We start from the raw sequence: 16,446 nt of genomic DNA, 5'->3' as shown, positions 1-16,446 counted from the left end.
CAGAAAGAATCATGAGGTCTGTGTTATCAATTCCAAGGTCTAAACTAAATCTCACCGAAAAAGAGCTTTCTCTGTGGCAGGTCCCAGACTCTGGAAGTCTGCCGCTAAATATTAGATCTATACAAACACTGGAACACTTTCAATCTCTACTGAAGATGTCTACTGAACATTTTGATGGACTGGCTTTTAGCAAATGTTGACTCAAAGCATTTTTTTTTTTTTTTACCAGCCTTAGTTCTTATTTTTAGTTCTTTTTGTCTTATTGTATAATTATTTCTCTGTTATGTTTTTATTGCTTCACTGTCATGCATTTTATGTAATTTAGTTGCATTTTTGTTTCTAAAGCACTTTGTGCAGCATGAGTTGTTGAAAATGTCAAGTAACTTATTATTTTATTTTAACTTTATGGGGAAAACCTGGCCTTGTTAATAGAGGTGGGATTTATCCCACTTTGGATGGAGCAGCTCTCATTTTTAGAAATGTGGCTAAATATATGAAACCATGAAAACTTGACTATCCAGGTGCCAGGATGTTGAAGTCTGACATGCCACACTGGAGCTTTTCTCCTCCTGTCATGCCCTCATAACCCCATCCCCATAGAGACTGTGAATAGAATTTCAAAAAGACCCTGGCAAAAAGGTAGCAATTAATGGGGGGGCTTTTAGGCTTGAATATTAAAATTCATTATTATTGTGCTGTCCTAAAAACACCCTGCAGCATTCTTCAGTTGATCCAGAATACTGGAGTGAGAGAACTCACAGGGACTAGAAAGAGAGAGCATATTTCTGCCATATTGGCTTGTCTTTATCAGCTCCCTGTTAAGTTCAATTCAATTCAATTCAATTCAACTTTAGTTATACAGCGCCAAATCACTACAACAGTCGCCTCAATAAGCCCCCTACAATAATACATAGAGAGAAAACCCAATAATCAAATGACCCCCTATGAGCAAGCACTTTGGCGATAGTGGGAAGGAAAAACTCCCTTTTAACAGGAAGAAACATCCGGCAGAACCAGGCTCAGGGAGGGGCGGGGCCATCTGCTGCGACCGGTTCGGGTGAGAAAAGGGAGACAGGATAGAAGACATGCTGCGGAAGATAGGCAGAGATTAATAACAAGTAGGAGTCAATGCAGAGAGGTCTGTTAACACATAGTGAGTGAGAAAGGTGATTAAAAAGGAAAAACTCAGAGCATCATGAGAGTCCCCCTGCAGCCTATGCCTATTGCAGCATAACTAAGGGAGGACTCAGGGTGACCTGATCCAGCCCTAACTATATGCTTTAGCAAAAAGGAAAGTTTTAAGCCTAATCTTGAAAGTAGAGATATTGTCTGTCTCCTGAATCCAAACTGGAAGCTGGTTCCATAGAAGCAAAGTGCTCTAAAAAGGGTGATATGGTACTACAAGGTCATTAAGATAAGATGGGGCCTGATTATTTAAGAACTTGTATGTGACGAGCAGGATTATAAATTTAATTCTGGATTTAACAGGGAGCCAATGAAGGGAAGCCAAAACAGGAGAAATCTGCTCTCTCTTTCTAGTCCCTGTCAGGACTCTTGCTGCAGCATTTTGGATTAATTGAAGGCTTTTCAGGGAGTTTTTAGGACTTCATGATAATAATGAATTACAGTAGTCCAGCCTAGAAGTAATAAATGCATGAACTAGTTTTTTAGCATCACTCTGAGACAGGATATTTCTAATTTTAGAGATTCAGTTCAGAATTCATTTTAAAATCTCTCTCAGTCCTTTTTTCTTACATCTCAAATAATCAGTCCCCATCTTAGCTTAAAGACCTAAATAGTTCCACATGACCCCAACAGAGCGCTTCATTCCCAGACTGGTGGCTTACTTGTGCTTTCTAGGGTATTTAAAAGTAGACTGGGAGGCAGACACTTCACTGTCAGCCCCTTCTCTTGTGAAATCAGCTCTCAGTTTGGATTCAGGAGCCTGGGTAGTGGTGGAACTCTATTTGTTTCTACACCACTCTGCATTTAGTAATTAGTTACTCCTACTCTCTGGCTTTCTTCCAGTGTGTCTTTTGTCCTGTCTTCCTCACCTCACTCACAACCAGTTGGCAACGGCAGGTTGCTGCTCTTTCCTCAGACTGGTTGCTTAGAGGAGGTCATATGATTGTAATATCATTTTCAGGAGTGTTGATATGTGAGTATTGATGTGACTGAATGATTGTCTGTCATTCTGTGTCATCCCTGTGACAAAGTAGAACCTATCTGGGATTAAACAACCTTTCACCCTATGACAGCTGGCATAGGATCCTCCTGGGATAGGTTACTTACATGATGACTGGCCAAAATGAAATTTGGCTGTTGATTTCCATGTAAACTTTCTGCAAGAAGAACTGATAAAAGAGGACTGTGCTTGATTTCTTCCAGTATTATTGGACCACAGATTTACCAGATGGCCTACCAGCTTTTTCCCATTTGTTACTCCTACATATTCCTTAGCAGGTAAATTTATAAAACAATGAACACCTGATAAATAAACAGAAGTCGAGTTTTTATGGTGTATTTCTGACTGAAAGAGGAGCCTTTATGATCCTGTGAGGCATACTTCTAAAATGCACATAAATCTGGTCCAGGGGTTTCAGGTGATGTCTCTATAGTGATTTCTTTCTGTGATGGATGATATGCTGCTAACAATAACCCTGCCTCTGTGGATTGTTATCTAAAGTTGTGTGTAACTATGACGAAAAAATAGTGTAAGCTCCTGTATATGGCTACATGGAAGCATCAATGGTTGCTGAAGTAATGTAAAAGACCTTTCATCCCTCATTATGTGCACTATTTTTAGTTTACTTTTATTATAATTAAAGTAACAAAAAGCAAATACTTCTTAAATATGAAACTGTAGTCTGAAATCCATGCTAAGACAGAGAGACAGCCACTCATTCACACTCACATTCAAACCTATGGGCAAATTAGAATCACCAGTTAACCTAACCCCACTGTATCCCACTGAAGTGTGTTAAATACTAAATATTTTAATCTTTTTTTTTAATGAAAAATGAACAATATCATCATGTCAATTCTTTCTAGCCCATAGCAGATTTAAACAACAGAAGCTGACCCAAAGTCTTTTAAAGATGAAAAACACTATATAGGCAAACTGTGTTAACTAGTTATTGTGGGTACCTAAAATCACAACGCTGTTGTGTTAGTGTTCATTAAAATATCTACAATGATTCAGCTCATAAATCATTACACACTGCTCTCCCTTACATAAGCTCCCTTTACTGGTTATTTGGTTATTTTTTATCAGTATTGGTATCGACAATACTTCTCTTAATTTACTTGGTATACTAAAATTTACAGTATCGCACAGCACTATCAGTTAGTCTGTTGGTTTGTTTTCTTTGTATTATTGTAGGGTCTTTACCTTACAAGATAAAGTACCTTGAGGCAAATGTTGCTGTGATTTGGCACTATGTATATAAAATTGAGTTGAACTGAACTGAAGTCTAAATCAAGCTTGAGGCAAAGTGAGATTTCCAGGCGTTACAGGGAGTTTTTCTTCATTAACTTAATGACTATAGTCCAAAACTCAGTTACAAACTATGCTACTCACTGATATGCCTTTCTTAAATTTAACAGGTGTTAGCTGCATCCTCCTTTTTTAATGGTTTTGCACTTTACAGTCTCCATTGACACAATAGAAAAGTTCACTAGTGGAATTTGCAAAAAGGGAGATTGAGCAGAGTTTAACTGGCAGATTGGTTTCACAGTCCTGGAGAGAAAACAGAAGTTAGAGGGAGGAATAGTTGTGGTTTGAGTGGCTGTTCAGTTCAGTCAGCTGATTGATTCTGAAATTGTGTCATGATTTAAATGGAATGCAGGAATCAGCAGAGGAGGGAACACGATTCAGGGGGCCACCAGGGAAGCCAACATCAGTGACGAAGAACCCAGTGGCCAAAGCCACTCTGGTGGACTCAAATCTGCACCACTGCAGGCTTGCCTGGAGACCTATGTTGGTAGAGGTGATGGGACACCTCAGGAGACTTGGCAATGGGCAAAGGTCTCCAGAGGCCTGCATCACTGATGGAAACCCTCCAGAGGGTCTTAATCTCAGTTTCAGGTGCAGGCAGATATGGAGCCTTGGGCCCAGATCTTTTTTTACTCTGGACTCTTGGATACAACAGGATCCACTGAAGACTCTGGCAACTGGGGATGCTCAACAGGGCATCGCTGGATTCAAGTTTAGCTGGCTCTGGAGACCTTGCAGATTCTGGGTCAAGGCAGGTAGAGGGGACCCGACGTCAGCAGACGCAGGTGCAGTAGCAGTAGCAGTCTCTGGTTGGGGCCCATTGTCTCTCAGGTTGCATAGGATTCTCAGGTTGCACAGGCTGGGGCTGCACAGGGGCATAGGGCTTGCAGTCAACTCTAGAGGCTGGGGCTGTTGAGGGCACTCAGCAACTTTGGAGGATGGGGCAGCACAGGGCACCTAGTCACCACACGGAGGCTCTGAGCCATTCAGTGCAAGTAGCACTGAGTTACAGGTCATGATTTACAGTTTTCCAAAAACACCATGAGCCATAAAATGCTCAGAATAAATAATTAAATGTAAACAAAACACAGTACTAATTTAGTATTGTTTAATTTAAACATATTCCATTTCTATTTCTGATCTGATTTGATCTTTTCTTAAATTATCTTATCTTTCTTTAACTTTTAGGCCTGCCTCACTGCTTGTGTCCACGTTGGTAGCTTGCCACCACAACAGGCACAAATAACCTTTTGACATAGGCTTCTATTAGTTGTCTCTGCAAAGCAGGCTTCAAACATAGTGCTTTTGGATTTAGGATACACAATAATTGAAGATGTGGTAGCTAAAGAGCTGTTAACCGTGGATCATATACCAAATGTGTTTTTTAAAAAGCTGACTTTTGATAACAAATAAAATGTAATGTTTTTTCTCACCCAACAGTGTTCCTTCACAAATTGTGTGGCTTTATAATAATGTTTACTACTGCCATAATTTCAATAACCACAATGAATTCATACATGATTTTGAGGCACTGACTAAAAGAGTAGATGCCACCTTAAATTACTTCCTGCATGGCTCTGAGTTTTAAAAAAAAGAAAATGCATTTTTTTAATTGGCTCCCTCTAGAAGTTTAAGTTTTGATCTAAATTACTAAAATTAGTCATAAATGATGTCAACAGAATACACTGCCCTTGAGCATTAGCACTAATACAGAAGGGATGTCAAATCAATTTGCAGGTACAGATTTAAGTTACTCCAGAAGATATATTGTGAATTTAAAACAGCTGTACATAACTGCACTGAGTAGGAGATAAGGTCAGGTTCTGTTCAGGCCCTGCAGGAAGTATGACAGAGCTGTCACAATGTATCACCTTCAAACACGTAGAATTATTATTTGATGCCAATCTTTAACATCTTATGTAAACAACTTACCAGAGATAAATCTCACTAATAAATGTGGATTTGCTGCATGTACCTCTGTTCTTCACCTATTTTGACAACTGTTTATCTAATCTATTTTAAACTTGTTGGGTGTATTTCTGGGTATCCAAATGCAGTGTTATGTTATTTGGATGACTGGTCGTGTCATTTTGGGGGGGTTGTCCGTCTGTTGCTAAGGCAACATTATCAAAGGCACAGTGTAAGGTCACACTTCTCTGCAACCTTACAATGATTTTACAAGTCCAGATAACATCTATTTTGATCCTCATGTTAACATGTATGCGAAAGGTGTCATTGCACTAGAGACAATGTAACACTGGAATTGTACAGCCTTTGTCATCTGTAAGTCCATTTTGTGTGGTCCTCTTGTTCTGTGCTGTGAGTCTGGTTGTAAACAGGGTTGCTTCTACCCATACATGTGGAAAATATATTCAAGCATTGCAAGTATTTACCTCCTTTCTGTGTATGTGTATCTTTTTGCTTGAAACTATGAAAGACAAGATGCATACAAACATTAATACAAAATGATAATAACTAATATCATACATCCAGTGATCTCAGTAGAGCAGAGATATGAAGAAGTGTTTCAGAGAATGCTTAGTTTGAGTAATAGCACACTATCATAAATGAAGATACTCTTATCACAAGTTTAAAACATTGCCTTTGTTTAATATTTAATAGTTAATATAAAGGTGTATTTTAGACTGTCCATAAAACCAAATGTTTGTTGCTGTGACTTAAGCAGACAGAAGACTGCATTCATACCCAAACACACAGACACAGACTCTCACACCACTCCTTTAGCAGCAGTTTTCCTCTCTCTGAATTAGCCTGCTGCAAGAATGTGATGAGAAGTGACAGCTACTATGGACTGTTTGGACTGGATGTGATCCACTTGGCTCACTGCTGATCAAATCTCCAACAACAGACTATTAACTCCAAGCAAATTGTGCCAAGTAGGTTAAAGGGATCCTTGTCTGTTTTAATAACTGTGATATCTCAGTTTGTTGACAGAGTGTAAAAAGACTCATTTTGGTTAGCCTGATAGCAAAAGCACACAATCTGTCACAGTCTTTGTCTCTCCACCTCTATCTCAGCTTTTCCCCTTTTTTTATCCTACTGTTTTAGTGTTGTTGTTTTTGTTTTTGTTTATTCCAAAATTCTACATAATGTTTTATTGAACATTTTAAGATAATTTGTCCTTTTTTTTAAGACACGCCTTCTACCATGCATAAGAATTAAGATTATATATGTACTTCAGAAGAAAAAAAACACATTTCACCATATTACATTCAACTCAGTCATTAATCTGATGCAGTACATGCAAGTTATTTAAATATTTATGAGCTTGTCATCGTATTACATCTGTATCTGACTGACAGTGCTGATTTCACTGTGACAACACTTATTTAGTATGCATTTCTCTTCCTTAAAAGTAAAGGTAGAAAGCACAATGAACAAACAACACACAGCTGCAGTAGCTTGACAAAGAATGATAAAAGAAAAAAAACAATACACTGATGTCCATGATGTCAATGGAGTGTGGACTCGAGGCAGTCACTGCAGTGCATGTAATACATGATAGAAATTTTAATTATGAGCTGGGAACTTTTTGGCATGCCAAAATTCCAGTGGTGGATCCACCTGGGTTTAACCTTTTCCATTATCATCTACCCCTTATATATGGTATTTTCACAAATATTACATATGAAAAAGGAAACATTATAACAGAAGATGTTTAATGCATGTAAGAGAGTTGATGTAAAAGGATACATCTTTTGTAATAATAATAATATTATTAATAACAACAACAATAATAATAAATTATTTGTCTTTTAAATGTGGATAATGCTTAAGTCTTAGTCTGATGTAAGAACATATTCAGCAGAGCACTGAGGTGAATAAAACAAATATGAGGGCTGGCAAAGTTGTTCATCATGCTTTAGTTGGGGCTCTGTCCTTTCAGTTGATGGTTTGGACGTGATGGATGTTTCTTTAGTGACAGTGAAATCAATGCATTCCACTGTTTCTACTGTGAGCTATCTAGAGCTCAAAAATATATATATGTTTGAGAGCAAACACTTAGAAACATTGCAGTGTTATATAGGACATATTGATGTCTCACTCCTCAAAGATGTTTATTTCTAGACACAGTGTCCCAGTTATTCAGGATGATGTGTATTTGCTGTTTATCCAAGTAAAAATGGGTCTTGAAACATCCAGGGTCAGTCAAATCACAATAACATGTGTATTGTGTATTGTGTAGGCTTTAGGAAAAGGAGACAAGGTCCACTCTTGTTTTATGGGAACAGTCTTTACTTGCTTGTCATGATGTCAACAGGGTAAGTAGTCAGAGTTAGGCTTTGTTAAACAGAGTGTCTCCTAGGACAAAAGTAGATTGGTATGTGTGTGTCTTTAAATTTGTGTGCATTTGATTGGGAGGGGACAAGATGGTGGTGGGTTTCTCAAAATTAAATGGCTTATCGCTTTCTTGTCAAAAGAAAAATCAATTGTGACATTCTCCTGACAGTGTACACCACATTTAATTAGCACAGAGATGCCTTGGAGAAAGCAAAATTATCCAGTAACTGAGGAGTAGACAGTGGTTGGTTAGGGCAAGGTGAAGAACAGTAATGCAGGATGCAAAAAGAGAGTAAATGGTAGATGATAGGAAGGCAACACAGGGGTCCAAAGTTGGAAAGTAGGAAGAGGGAATGTAACAATAGAGAAGATGAAGTGAAAGAGGGAAAGTGGATGCAATGAGAAAGAAGAAACCAGGGCTGAGGCAAAAAGAAGAAGGGAGAAAAAGGGAGATTAGCGAGTAAGAGTAAGCTAAGTTTAATTCAGTTTTATTTATATAAAACCAAATCAAAATAACCAGACTGTGTCGTTCAATGTGAATATTAAACAAATGAGTAAGAATCTGGTTAGATACCAGATTCTTACTCTGGATAGCATTACCTTGGCCTCCTGTAACACTGTGAGGAATTTTGGAGTCATTTTTGACCAGGATATGTCCTTCAGTGCACATATTAAAGAAATATTTAGGACTACTTTTTCCCATTTTTGCAACATCTCTAAAATTAAAAATATCCTGTCTCAGAGTGACACCGAAAAACTATTCATGCATTTATTACTTCTAGGCTGGACTACTGTTTTAAGATGTCCTAAAAACTCCATGAAAAGCTTCAGTTAATTGAATTCAAAATCCTGCTCCTAACATACAAGGTCTTGAATAATCAGGCCCCATCTTATCTTAATGACCTCATAGTACAATATCACCCTTTTAGAGCACTGCGCTCTCATACTGCAGGCTTACTTGTTGTTCCTAGAGTATTTAAAAATACAATGGGAGGCAGAGCCTTCAGCTTTAAGGCCCCTCTTCTGTGGAACCAGCTTCCAGTTTGGATTCGGGAGACAGACACTATCTCTAATTTAAGATTAGGCTTAAAATTTTCCTTTTTGCTAAAGCATATAGTTAGCGCTGGACCAGGTGACCCTGAATCCTCCCTTTCACCTCTCTGCATTAAATCATACTTGTTATGAATCTCTGGCTCTCTTTCACAGCAGAAATTGGAGGCCATCCAGGTCTTTATGTCTTTAAGATGTTCCTGCAGTTTAACTAATTGGTGTGTGTTATCTGGCTTCATGGATAGATAAACTTGTCATCTGCATAGCAGTGAAAATGTATCCTATGCCTTCTGATGATATTGCCTAGGGAAGCATGTATAATGTAAACAAAATTGGTCCTAGCACTGAACCCTGTGGAACTCCATAATTAGTCTTAGTGTGTAAAGAGGACTCTCCATTTACAGGAACAGTTGGAGTCTATAAAGTAGTAAATATAAAGTTTCTTTATATTTCTTTCTTTAGAGCTATTGATATATTATATATTTTTTATTTTCAATAAATTTGCAAGAATTTCAAGCAAACCTTTTCTACTTTTTCATTATGCAATATTGTGTGTATAGGGTAGTGTATAGAGTAAAACATTTGGAATAAGGCTGTAACATAACAAAATGTGGAACAAGAACTGGTTGGAAATAATGGTTCTGGAATAATGGAATAATTGTTTTTCCTCTAAATATATTTGTTGCAATTATAACTCCCTTCAGACCAGAGTCTAAATGGGTAGTAGGGATTAAGTACTTTAACTTAAATACAGTATATTGAAGTTTCTGCATTTAAAATACAATATGAATAAAGTCATTTAAAAAAAAGCAATGGAAAAATTTTGACTGAGCTCAACAAACAAGTGTAAACACCACAAAGTATCGATATTAAAAGCTACTTTAGGCTGCCCCTTGTCACAGGGGGTAAACTGATAATACAGGAAAAACTCCCTGGGTTGTTTAATAGTTTGGAATTTCTTAAGTTCACTCTTAAGGTTCAGCTTTCTTCTCATTTGCAGCTAGCTGGTGCCTGCTCAGGTTCAGATCTTAAGTGATCCCGAATTAAACAAATGAGTTCAGTGCTGCAATTCCACAAAGGTTTACTCAAGGGAATGATGGAGGAAAGGGACATGGCGTCCTCCTCTGGCATAGTGGAAACTCAGAGCAACTTCTCAGGGTAAGGTGATCAGGTTTGGGGTGCTCCAACATCCCCTACACAGTGAAGAATTGCAAAGTAAATAGCATTTCGTGGAATCTTAAAACCCCAGCCTATATAAAACAGATATGTCATTGCCTTAAAATCATTTCAGTAGGGAGAGATCACTTGGAATAATTTAACATGATTTAATGAGACAGAGAAATTAATGTTTTTGGCTATTAGTCTTTGATGACCCATCATGGCAGAACAAGACAGGACACCCGATTTACAGATTTACTTCCTACAATTTAAGTTCAAAGAGTCATGTACACAGATTTCTTTCATTTACTACAACAGCATTTCTTTATAATGTAGGATAACTGGGATTTACTGTCGTAATTGTGCTTCTTTTCTTATATTAAAATATCTCATTAATTAAATGTGTAGCTAAATTCAGTACACTGGCAGAAGAGGGAGTTTCACTGGTCCAGCTTAAATAAAATCACAGTTTTCTGTAAGTGGCCCACCTTGTAGCCACTTTCTCTGTTGATGCATTAGCATGGCAGCCTCTATTTTTCTAATGTTGCTAGATGAACTTGACTTTACATTGTAATTAGTGCTATTGTGGGTTGTTTTAAACCTTTATTGCTTTAATAAACTGAAAGAGAATTGAATTGTTTGTTTTTGTTGGTTACTTTTGTTCTGTGTTAGTGTACAGCTGCAGGTGCTGCCTTGCAATGCACCGTCAGTGCCTATTATACTTTGTAGTATGTCTAAAATCACTCCTCCACACCTGCACTTAAAATTATGAGGCTAGATGTACCAAGTAAACTGATGTATGATAATGTGCTATTATTCACTAGAATTCACTTTAAAGCTAAACACACATAAAATCCATGTTAAAATATATATGGCTGATGTTTTACAAGCATAACTGATGATTAAATAAAAGCTCAAAAAGTCACAATATATAAGATATAAAAAGATATGATACTCTGTGAAAACTGCAGCACTAAAATAGCATTGCATTAAAGTATAGATTTATTAATGTGTTAGAGAAGTATTTTGATAGTTCATTTTAAATGAATAGCCATTGAATACTGGTATTTATTGATTTAATGCAATAACATCCCTGTTTCATACAGGCTGGTAACATGAAAATACCATATGATTAAGAAGACCTTCACCTTCTAATCCTGAGGAGCTACTCAGAGGAAGAGGAGACTATGCCCTTTTGTTTCATCATTTACCTGAGTTCACCTGTGTGAAAGCACAGCACCAAACAACCTAACTTATTTGTTTAATTCAGGAGCAATTTAGAGCTGAACCTGATTGGATTGGCTTATCTGAGTAAAGCTAACTGACTACAAATCAGAGGAAGGTTGAAACTAACCCTTTTCTTGAAAAGTTTAATAAGACTTTTTATAGATGTTTTCTTTATAAATGGTCCTCACTTTGATGAATTTGGCCAGATTTCTAGAAATGAGAGCTGCCGCTTCCAAAGTGGGATGGATGCCAACTCTCCTAACAAGCCCAGGTTTTTCCCAGAGAGTTTCCCAGTCATCTATAAAGCCCACATCATTTTTGGACACCCCACAGACAGACAGCAATTAATGGAGAACATACGGCTAAACGTGGCATTACTCATCCAACTGAGGAGTGGATAAGTGACAACTACAGAGTCCGACTTGTTTGATAAAGTTACACACCGACTCAGTATTAATTTTGAAAACCTATTGACACAGCCAGGTGTCGTTACTGCCGAGATGATAAGAATTTTATGAAATGTATGTTTATTCCTAGCCTGCACTTTGAGTTTCTTCAGTGTCACCTGCTCTAGGCCCTAGAGGACAATCAACTATGGTTGGTTGAGTCTCTAGTTTCACATCTTGAGTATTAGGCTTATATTCTCATTGACAGAAGCTCCTTCAATATTAAAAATAAATAAACAAATAAATAAAAAAGTTTTAGCTGATTGAGTTTGTTAGGTGTGAAAACTGATTTCAATTTAGCTTTTTGTTTTCTGTCTGTTTATGGTATGTGCTGTATACAGCTTTTTTCTTAGGGCACATAGCTTAACATAATAATTAAAAGTCCAGTCACTGATAAATTGTTTGTGCCAAGAAAGTTTACATCTGCAAACTGATTTAACCATATTATAATAAAGACAGGACAACCTTTAAAAAAGATGCAACACAGGAGGGGTTACAGATTTCAAATATATGCTTATATAAATAAGCAAAATATATGTTAAAAATATTTGCTATAACTGAAACTTTTCTACGACCATATTCATCTACAGTGTTTCCCGTTTTCATGCTGTGAAAATGTGTTTTACTAACAGTTCTTGTGATTTCAAGAAAAGCTAGTTAGCCTTCTGCATCCAGTTACATATTTTGTTCTTTTGCTTTCTGGCCATTGTTCTTCAGATCCCTTTTTCAGGAAGATATGTCACATACATCAGTGTCCCAGCTGAATACAAAATCTCGAGCCTCTGAGAGAGCACAGGCAGATGGAAGCTCATTTAACTGATGGATTCTAAAATGCCACAAATCCTTTGTAGCTCGTGTACAAAGTGAACACATTCTTACAGTATTGTTGAAAAAATCAAAGTGGATACACTCAAAAAAATAATTCATTGGATGAACGTAATTTTATCTTGCCACTTATATTCCATCTAAACAAATCATGTTATATTAATCCATCTTGATTGTGTTGTGTCAACACGATATATGTGTGTAGGTTTAACATAATATTAACATTCAATTAATTTGACTTTTGTTCAATCAACATGTTTGCACCACGTTAGTCTAATTAAATTTATTTAAACCATCTTATATTGTTTAAACACTTTGGCACATCAAAAGTCAGTCTTGTTACATGAACTGGTAAAATATTTGCTTGTTACACCAATGATAATCTTGTTGAATGAATGAAATGTAACTTATGTCTGTAGTACATGTTGTATTCATATTAAGTAATGTTCAACCAAAAAAAATCAATGGATTTACGGCAACTTCCAATCCACCCATCTTCTTATCTTTATCTGGGCTGCGGAAGTGATAGGGCAAGAGGGACAGGGTACATCCTGGACAGGTCGCCAGTCAATCATACAGAGACAAACAATCATTTGCACTTTAACACCTTTGGGCAATTTAGAATAACCAGTTACCCTTACAACTGCATGACTTTTAACTGTGGAGGAAACCAGAGTACGCAGAGAGAACCCACTGCAAACTTCGCCACATTGTGGATTTGAACCCAGGATCTTCTTGCTCTGAGGCAACAGCACGAACCACAATGGCATTAATCTGTCAATACAGACTTAACAAAAGTAGGAAAGCTATATGCTTGATGATGCTTTATGTTGTTGTCCTTGACAAGTTAAACCATAAGAAATAGTAACAGCATACACGTGGTGTGGTTGTCTGCCTCTTGTAACCCCACTGACTCTAGTAAGAGCGGTTAGTTGCCTGGATCCAGCCACTCTTACTAGATTGTATGATGTCATCTCAACAAGAACAAATTAAGTTGCTGAATTTCATGCAGATGCTACATGATTTAATTACGTTCACCATAAAAACATGGAATTATTTAGTTCAAATTACAAGTTTGGATCTTATGCATGTAACAACCACCCAATTTCATTTTTTTGAGTGTATATGACTGCATGTCCCAGTCTAAATGCTAAATAGACTGATTCTTATATAGTGCTTTTCTACTACCCGGAGCACTCAAAGCAACATACAACATGCCACATTCACACAAGCGCTTTCTTCTATGCTTTCAAGTGCTTTCTAGCTAACATTCCCACACATTCATACTCCAATGGATGCACCAGAGAGCAACTTGGGGTTAGTATCTTGCCCAAGGATATTTTGCATGTTACAGCCACTCCTACTATCCCTGCATAGTCTGTGCTTTACCCTGTTTGTTGTTCATCATCGCTCTGTGCTCTTCTTTTCTCTCTTCTCTTTTCCCATCATGTCATCAGATGTTTGAAGATGCAAGTATGATTGCGAGATTACAAGTAAGGGAACTGATGAAACCACTAAAAACACAATATAAATACAGCATAAGTGAAGGAATTTGTTTTTTAAATAAAAGGGAGTTTTCCTATTGATTTGGTAGAATATATTACGCCACTGGTTCTGATGTTTTCTAGAAAGTTGTTCCAAAATCTTGCTCAGTCCAAACCTATTCTTTAAACCCATTTCAAATTAAATTTTGAAAAGTCACGCTGGTGGTTTTCTCAGTATGTCAGAAAGACTATGATAAAATCCACACACAGCCATAGCACAATGAAAGGGTGAAGTTATTAGCTAACAGTTGTAGGACTGTACAAATTGCAAACAAAGCCCCTGGCTTTAAGGTTTAATAAAACCCAGTTGCTAACTGAGGGTACATCACGACTGACAAGAGCCTCACAAGAAACATCTGATAAATATTACTACTGAGTGACAATCACATGACCAGTCTGTACAAAGATGAGATCTGCAAAGTCATGTTTCAATTTCTTGAAGTGCAGCAAGAAAGCAGGTCTGTTACTTGTGACCTACTGCTACAAAGCCTAGATATGCAGGGCATCTGTGAGGAAATGTTACATTGTTACATCATTGGCATTGCAGCTGATGAGGAAGCCACTGGGTAACATAAAGTGATTAGTGTTAATGCTAAAAGCTGCAAAAATAGGTTGCTGTAAAATGCTTTACAGAGTCATTTTTTTACATATGTATGAATTCCCAAAGTCCAGAAGTCTGTTTGTCTCCTTCTCTGTCTCCTTCTCTGTCTAGAGATTTGTAAAGATGATGGTACATGAGGGTAAATGGCTGATGCTTTTTTGATCCTATCCTATACTATTTGAACATTCCTATGAGCCTAATTCACCTAAACATATATTCCTACAAGGACATGATTTTTCTTATGGCTATGGCTTTTATCTAACATCATATTATTACTCGCACTCTAATTACAGCAACTGAGTATTTGGTGTACTTGCATGTACATGCAGATACAGCACCACTGAGCATCTGGTGACCTTCTGACTGGTAGACAGTCCTCTCCTGAGGCACAGCCACCCTGAGGTGACACATTACAGATGAGACCTCCTCAGAAAAGTTGAATGAAACAATCAGGCATCAACACAGACTGCTTTCTTAGGCTGACATGATAGAATCTACTGTTGCAGAATATTTTATTTATTCTAATTGACAGCATGTTGTGGTGCTGCATTTGAAATCTTTTTAGATCAAATATTAAAGGGAAGTGGCACACCTCTGGCCAAATGGTGATAACCTCAGGTGTGTGTGATCTGACTGGTTCTGCCACTAAACTCGTGTTATTTATACATTATGGTATAATTACTTCACTTTATTTATTAACTCTTCTTACAACTTTTCCTTTTAGCTCAGTTTTTAAAATTGCACATCTTTTGCATTTAAATAAACCCACTGACTAAAGTGAAAAGCCCAGAAATCTCTAAACACAACGAGGTCAACTAATGATTTTTTTTTCCTTTATATGGTACACCAAGATATAACAGAGTCTATGTGCAGTTTGGTTTTACTTGATCAAAATACATGATAAAACTTTACTGAGATAAACAGCTTTTGATGTGAAATTAACAACATGTGTGATGCCAGAAAAAGTTTTGACAGGCAACAACACAACTTAATGAAAAAGGAAAATAACTAAGTTTAAGGTGAAATTGTTTCAGCTTACCCACAGGCTAATCTTAACCCATTCTTCCCTATAAACCTGTGATTGGTGTTTGCTGGCTTTTGTGCTGCTGTGCTGTCAGTCAGACCCCAGGCCTCCATCTGGATAACTAGCAGAGGTGTGAACATGGATATCAACAGTCTCCTTCATCGCCCTTCACCGCAGGCTGCGCTTTAGAAAAGGTGCTATGGTAAGTTGCCTGGACCATAAAGAATGAGATCAGTGTCATTGGAGTCTGAATCTCAATAAGTTGTGTAAAAATGGATTTATGTTTCTGCCTGAAATGTTTAAAATTCTTTTTTTCTCTCTTCACTTTCCAGTCAGCACAAATGATTGAAACTGATGGCTGCCCTCCTTCATCCAGGGCCTCTTATTGTCACAGGTCCAATCCTCATTATTTTATGTTTTTTATTTTCAAATGCCAAATTTATTTCTGATATATGTTCAAGAAAAATCCATTTAAACCTAGTTATAAATACTTTGAACCCTATTAGATTGCAAATATTTTTTTTTATGTTTTTTTGGTGTCAAGTAAAATCAACTCATATTTTGAGCAAATTCTCATTTAATGACAGGGTGTTGGCTTGGTTGCTACAATGTCTGAGAGGAGTTTCCATGTTTTGGAGACTCAGCCAGTAGTTTGATGGTGTTGTACCCTCACTGGGATCTTTGATAATCAGAATTGTTTTGCCCTGTGATAGCCAGTCTGGATCAGCACCTGCTGTTAACACCACCCTTATTTGTGGTGCCAGGCATCCATA

This window comes from Perissodus microlepis, chromosome 9 (assembly GCF_051167445.1).
Source record: "Perissodus microlepis isolate ML-2025 ecotype Zambia chromosome 9, ASM5116744v1, whole genome shotgun sequence".
Taxonomy (NCBI): Eukaryota; Metazoa; Chordata; class Actinopteri; order Cichliformes; family Cichlidae; genus Perissodus; species Perissodus microlepis.
This window is presented reverse-complemented; position numbering follows the sequence as displayed.